Raw genomic sequence first — 6857 nt, forward strand, 5'->3', positions numbered from 1 at the left:
TTTTAAGATTGACCGTATTTTTGTTTTCGGTCAAATGGCCTTTTGAATGGGAGTGCTAGGGGCACTACTATGATCGCATCAAAATAGCTATTTTTAAAACACTAAGAAGGCTCGACACAACATGAAACTTTGCTCCAAGTATCACCAGGGTCTCTACACCTTAACGAAAGCATTTACAACATTGTTTGTGTACACAGAGTTTACTAAAAAAGGTTTTGAACAACTCACTTTAGCAGTTGGTTTATCCGCTCGCCGCCATCTTGCCAGTCAAAAAGTGTCGCTCTCCGAATGCAACGTAACAGGGAGGAGAGTAAAGATGGCTCCTAAAGCTTAGTTTCATATAAATGCACGGATACTTCATTGTTTTGTCGTTAGTGAAAAACAATATTGACCTTGTAGTTGAAAAAGGAGCCTCATATAAGAAACAATGCTAAAATCAATAGATGCGTTCATTCGCATTCGGAGATCGACTATTTTTGACTGGCAAGATGGCGGCGAGCGGAAACAACAACTGCTAAGGTGAGTTGTTCCAAACCTTTCTTTTTAGTAAACTCTGTGTACACAAACAATGTTGTCAATGCTTTCGTTAAGGTGTAGAGCCCCTGGTGATACTTGGAGCAAAGTTTCATGTTGTGTTGAGCCTTCTTAGTGTTTTAAAAATAGCTATTTTGAGGCTAGCATAAAAGTGCCCCTAGCACTCCCATTCAAAAGGCCATTTGACCGAAAAACAAAAATACAGTACATCTTAAAAGTGGCGCTTCTGTCCTAATTATGCTTTTAAATGAATGTCTGACTCGGGTACATTCACAAAAAGACTCTAGGTTGCATTTTGGCGAGAGTTACGCTTTAAATGACGACACAGGGTTGGGGTCACCATTAATGCTATAATTGTTTAGAAAACATTTTCCTTTTAATGGCTTCTGCTAATTTCATGCATCCATTCAACTGCTGTATTAAACAGTCAGCTAAGTGCAGTAAAAGCACTCTGAATGTATGTTTGCATTTTTTTCTTATTTATTGCCCTCGTATTATCCCTCTTACAATAAAAGCCATTTTGGATACATATTTATCTCTATGTCTTAATACTAGAGATTTTACTCTAATGGTCTATTAGTGAGGAATATTTGCGTTACAGTGTACATTAGTGGTATACTTCCCGAAAAGCAACTCTCGGCTTGAAATGAAGTTGAAATGCAGATCTTCTCATTTCTATTCTGAAGTGGTACTAGTTTTAGTGGCTATAAAGCCAGGCCTGTTTGATCTAATGAGCATGGAGTAGTTAATTCTCCTCTGCTCCACAGCGCCTGGCAGGAGACAGTCTTGGAGGACAATTTGTTTACAAGGCACGAGGTAATTGCAAGGCTCGACCTCTCAGCTCGGCCAAGGAAATATCAAGGCTGTTTTTTTTGGAATCACTGAGGGGGAGGCAGACAATTAGCCACCACTGAAAACACCTCTGGTGAGCACACCATGGTTTCTTGCTTCTGAGTTACACAGCATACCCGGAGATACTCTGAGCCGAGTGGTGACTAGGATGTGTCAGCTCTTTGTGTTGCTCTGAAGAAGTCTTTTGATTAGCTCAGAGTTGGCAGTAGAGCAGGATTGCCTGTGAGCAGTTGATTGATTCGTCTCTTTGTTAAGTGTCCCGGCTGCTCATTTGAAGCTCAGGCCACCGAGCAGCATTGTCTACCTCAGCTGGGACAGGTTAGATCAGTCCTGAGGCATGAGGCTTGTGGTCTCTAAGAATTAGATTCTTATCTTGTCACCTACTTCTTTGGATTTGATATTCTTTCTGCTCAAGTAATTCATTAAATTGTGTAAAAAAACAATTCCCTCTGTGACCACTTTGTAATCACTTTGTATTCATTTGGGCAGGAATACACAGACTTCTCAGCTCTTTGAATCATGAAATGGCATGTTAATCAGAGATTGGTATCAGCTTGTGCTCAAGTTGGAGAACCGATCAAGCTGAACTCAACTACGTGTAGTGGCTTTTTAAATGTACATATTTGCTAAAGCAGCATGTACAGGTTCAAAGAGTGAAACTTGAACCAATGTTTTAAAGATGAAGAAGAAAAGAAGAAGTTTGGAGACATACGAGGTTTGAATATAAAGTCTACAATTAATGTCTCATTTTGTTCCATTTTTGCACGATTTTTATTTTCACTTTCTGCATGTGAATACTTTCCATATCCATTTCTTTAGTGACATTCGTTGTTGTGGTCTCCAATCATACAGAATGGAAACTTCATTATATTTTAGAGATTATGGGAGACACATTTTAAGGAACTTTTTTTTTTAAACTTGAAATTACTTTTTCCACAAAACCGTCTTTTTCGTGCTTCCTCTATTCCAGAGAAAATGCCTGCCGCTAATCTCCACATTTTCAGTCTTGATGATGTGCAGCAGCGGAGCACACAGAACACCAAGGACTCCCAATACAATGGGGAGAACTAAGTGAGGGGGCTGAAATAAGACACATTTTGAATTTTATGATGCTATGGCAAAATAAATGTCTCACGTTTTTTCTATATATTTAAGTATGTGGAAAGTGAATGATTTGTAGTTTGTACATTTGTAGTAAATGTAATTTTATTAGTAAGGGCCCACACAATAAATAAGTGGGGCTTTTGAAGGTAACACACCGGAGTCTAAACAGCCTTCTCCTTCTGACTGTTACATTATAACCACATATCTTGTGACTACTTTGATGTTTCAAAGTAATTTCTGCTCAACTTGCAAAGGAATCTGAACATGTTGTCTGCTCCAGCTGTCCAGATGCAGTAGCTCCACATCTGGCCAAAATCCCATGCAACATTCTCTGAATATTTATGGTCACAGGTGGATGAACGTTTTTGGTATACCAAACCAGTGTGGGAAATAAAGGGGCTGTCTCAGAGGCTCTCTGACCCCTTAATTAATACATCCCCCCCCCCCCCCCCCCCGAAAACCTCTGAATCCAATTTTTGGGGCATTTTAAAAATTCAACACGAAACTAAATCAAGCTGAGGAGCTGGCAGTGAACAGGTAGCTATGTATGGCTGAACATTTTTAAAGGAGCATTTTGATTTCTTGATCAAATCTAATTATCTCAGGAGATTTAGAACTTAAAAAAGCTAAAACCCCCTTTATAATTTTAAAATCTTAAGGTAATATGAATCCAAAAATAACAAAGGCATGATGTAATTACCCCCCTCCCCCCTCCCCTCAGCTCTGTATTGAAATATGCAGCGACACACACATCCTAAGAAATCAATGGACCCATGCACTACTAGGAACCTGCCTCTTGAACTCATTTTGCAGCGGTAAGAAATCGCTGATGGAAATCTCTGAGCTAAGTGCAATGACAGTCAGCCAATAGCAGTCAGCAACGGTTTTTCTATACAACACAAGTGGATCTCTGCAGAGTTGTGATTGATCAGCGAGGCTGGCTCTGCATCAGAGTTTAACATAATGAGCCTGACAGTGGGCGGTCTGCAGCAGTGAACGAGCATCACAAAACCTTGTAGATTGTTTTGTCTATAACGAAGAAGAAAGGGAAGAAGTTTGTTCAGAGAATTGGCCAACTTTATTTTACTTAATTGCCCTGTCAATGAGGATGCATTCAATACAAGCCGCAGAGTAGAATCTCAGTTTTCTGAAGCTGCTTTAAAAAACATTAAGCTGCTTTTTTTAAAAAAAAGTAAATTAATTGATCCTCCATTTGGTGCTCTTGTTTTTATTAGCACACACTTTCCCCTAGCCTGGGAAAACCCTGACAAACTTCTTGCAAATTTGAGATTTTCTCTCCAAGTCAGTCTGGTCAAGATCCTATTCAAGCCCATTTCCAATTTTTCCAAATCGAGGCACCAATCACAACCATTGAGGCGGGCTTTACACGATGACGATAGCGCAGCGATGGCAAGCAGCTTTCTGTTTACATTCAACATAACGGCCACCGAAGTGCTGCAACCCGTTGATGCCGCTGTCGCTGCTACGTCACCCGGATCGTTGGTCTGATTGGTTGAAGGACTATCCAATTGCGCCCAGAGGCATTTGAGCCGCGTCCGTTGGTGATGCCCCTTTAACTGAGAAGGGTCTGGTGTCAACCAGGCTAACTTTCCCCTGCAGAAAATAAGAATTCAACTTTTTAATTTATCTCTAAAAAACTCTAACGCTATGCTCACTGAGTTCGACTGAGTTAGTACATGACAAAAAATATGCCCTTGAAAAACCACCACTGAGTCCTGTGATTATACAAAATTTCACAATAATCTGCTTTGATTTGATTGTTTCTCTGCACATTGACTATGCATGTCCTTTTCTTCCATAATTGATTTGCTTGTAAACAGCTTATTAGTGCAAAGATTGCTTTAGGACTCAATAAACTCATCTCATTAGGAGGAAAATGCATTAGTGCTGATTAATATGGAGCTTGAATACTGATGATGCATCATGCAGGAGCGCGGGTGATTGTGAGTTTTTTTTTTTCCTTCTTCTGAAAAACCTGCATAATCATCTTTTTATTTGAAACAAACAAACAATGCCTATTCAGCCTGCGTGGAGCAATGGAAAGCACGTTAGCATCCATCTCAGCTGTTCAGTCCATCTGCGCGCTCTCTTTGTCTCCGAGCCACACACCCACTCTGCGGTATGCCATTGGGCAGCGCTGGTGTGAGAATGCCATCTGTACTCGCACCATCAGATCTATCTTGGCGGCTGTCCACACCATGCCCTGCTTATTTCTCACCGCCTGGCACATGGCAATGATAGTAATTGATTTTATTGAGGCTTCCCCTACCCCTCACCACCCCTTTCCACCCACCCCCCTCCGTTTCTCCCAAACTCCTCTGCCTTTCCATTAGAGCTGTCAGTCTTCCTCTATAATACCATTCTAATTTCATTTGTTATTTTTTTAAATATTCAAATATTAAATGCTGAAATGCAGCCTGTTATTACTACACTACTCACACTTATGCATTGTCAATACCACTATAAGCATGTGGTTGTTGTTACACGTTCTGTCCACTAGAGGGACTTCCAACATTAGCCTGGCCTTGAAGGGGACCTACGTCATGGCACATTGCATTTCTGGCATGCCGACAAACACAAATCAACAGAGAACTCTGTAATAAAACATTCTCTTACATGTGTAGTGTAACAACATCAACATCTAAAAGAAAACACACAATTGTTTGTAAATTCTGCAATGTAATGCTAACCGACACAGCTAGGACCACGTAAAATTTGTATCGGCACTTAGTAAGGCAGCATAAAGAAAGGTAAGCTAAGTGTAAGTGACGCTAGTGATGCTAGCTAGCTAACGTTATCAATCTGCCTCTGTACCAAAACTCTTCAGAAATCTCTTCACCCCTCACCCAAAGTGATTTAGCGAATATTAGCTATACATATTAGCTAGTTGTGTGTATGTACTGTATGTTTCAGGGCTCTAGTTTCAGTTGTTTGGTCTGGTCTTGGTCTTGTCTCGGTCTCAACCACTCAAAGTCTTGGGCTGCGGTCGAATAGTCAAATTTGGAGTGAAATGACTGGAAGTAGTTAAGTGGCTGCCATGATAAGAGCCGTTCCAATTGTCTAAGTGATAAGGAAAGGTGCTTCATTGCTTCCTTTGTTATCTCCTTTAGCATAGGATACACTGGACCATTCTTTACGAAGGAAAGGAGATAATGCTGTCCAAAAAGTCCTTGCGGAAGCAAAATTTAAAGCAACGCATCACCATTTCGCCGTTCATAATCAATATAAGGTGCGCAGTAGTGCCGCAATCCTGTACTCACTGTGCGTGTATTTTATTTCCAGTGAGACATTGCAACACATCTTATAGGCCTAATAATGATACTTTATGGCACAGTTTGAGTGGTTTAATAAATGGGTTAATGTGAGAACTTAACTCTTCAATGAGTAACACGACAGTGAGCATGCGTTTATAGAACTGTGATTGAATGGATTGCTGAATCCAAAGTTAACCAGCGCACCGGACACTGGTTTATCTATAGCCAAGAGCAGCGTCTGAAACAAGTTACCTGTTTGCCCCCTGGCTTATTTCAATATATATGTTTTGTTAAAAACTCACTACAGATATGACTACATTATTATGACCATGTATAAAAGTAGGAATATAATGTGAGAATGCTCTGACAGCATTTAAATCAATTACCTGAAATACCCCCACACCAACCCAAATAAGTTATTTGCACCCTTGCTACAGTCTCTGTAGGCTATTGCTTTTAAATGATGCATTGTAGTGATGTATCAGTGTTTTCTTCAAAGATTTACTGTAATGATTAAGGCTGTAATGTAAAACTGTAAATGTTTCCATGTGCGCAGTAATCTCACTGTAGCTGATATTGTGGGACATTTAAATAGCAAAACTAAAAACTGTAGTTATAAAGTTGACAGAGAAAACATAACTCGACTTTGAGCTTATGAAATAATCGGAGTAACTCTGTTGACTGCTGTCCTCGTGTGTAAATGCGCGCAGCAGCAGACAGCTCTGCTCTGTTTACAGTTTAGAGAATATTGTCTAATATTGTCTAATCTAATTGTCCATCTAACCCTTATAACATAGAATATGTAGACTACAGTAGATTCGTAGGTCTAACGCGTTGTGCTTATCTTGCATACATGTAACAATTATTTTCATACAATCATCCTAATCGGGATTCATGAGTGGACAGGAGGGTGAGTTGAGCAACCAATAATGAAAATAAACTTTATTTGCTGAACACCTTTCATACAAGAAACAGCCTACAGCCCAGTGTTTTATAATAACGAAATTACATGCAATGGGTGCTTCACATGAAACAACATAATTATAGCAGAATAAGAAGGGGAACAAATGGTGATGAAGTAATATTTTCCCC

Source organism: Sander lucioperca, chromosome 3, assembly GCF_008315115.2.
Source record: "Sander lucioperca isolate FBNREF2018 chromosome 3, SLUC_FBN_1.2, whole genome shotgun sequence".
NCBI classification, from domain to species: Eukaryota; Metazoa; Chordata; class Actinopteri; order Perciformes; family Percidae; genus Sander; species Sander lucioperca.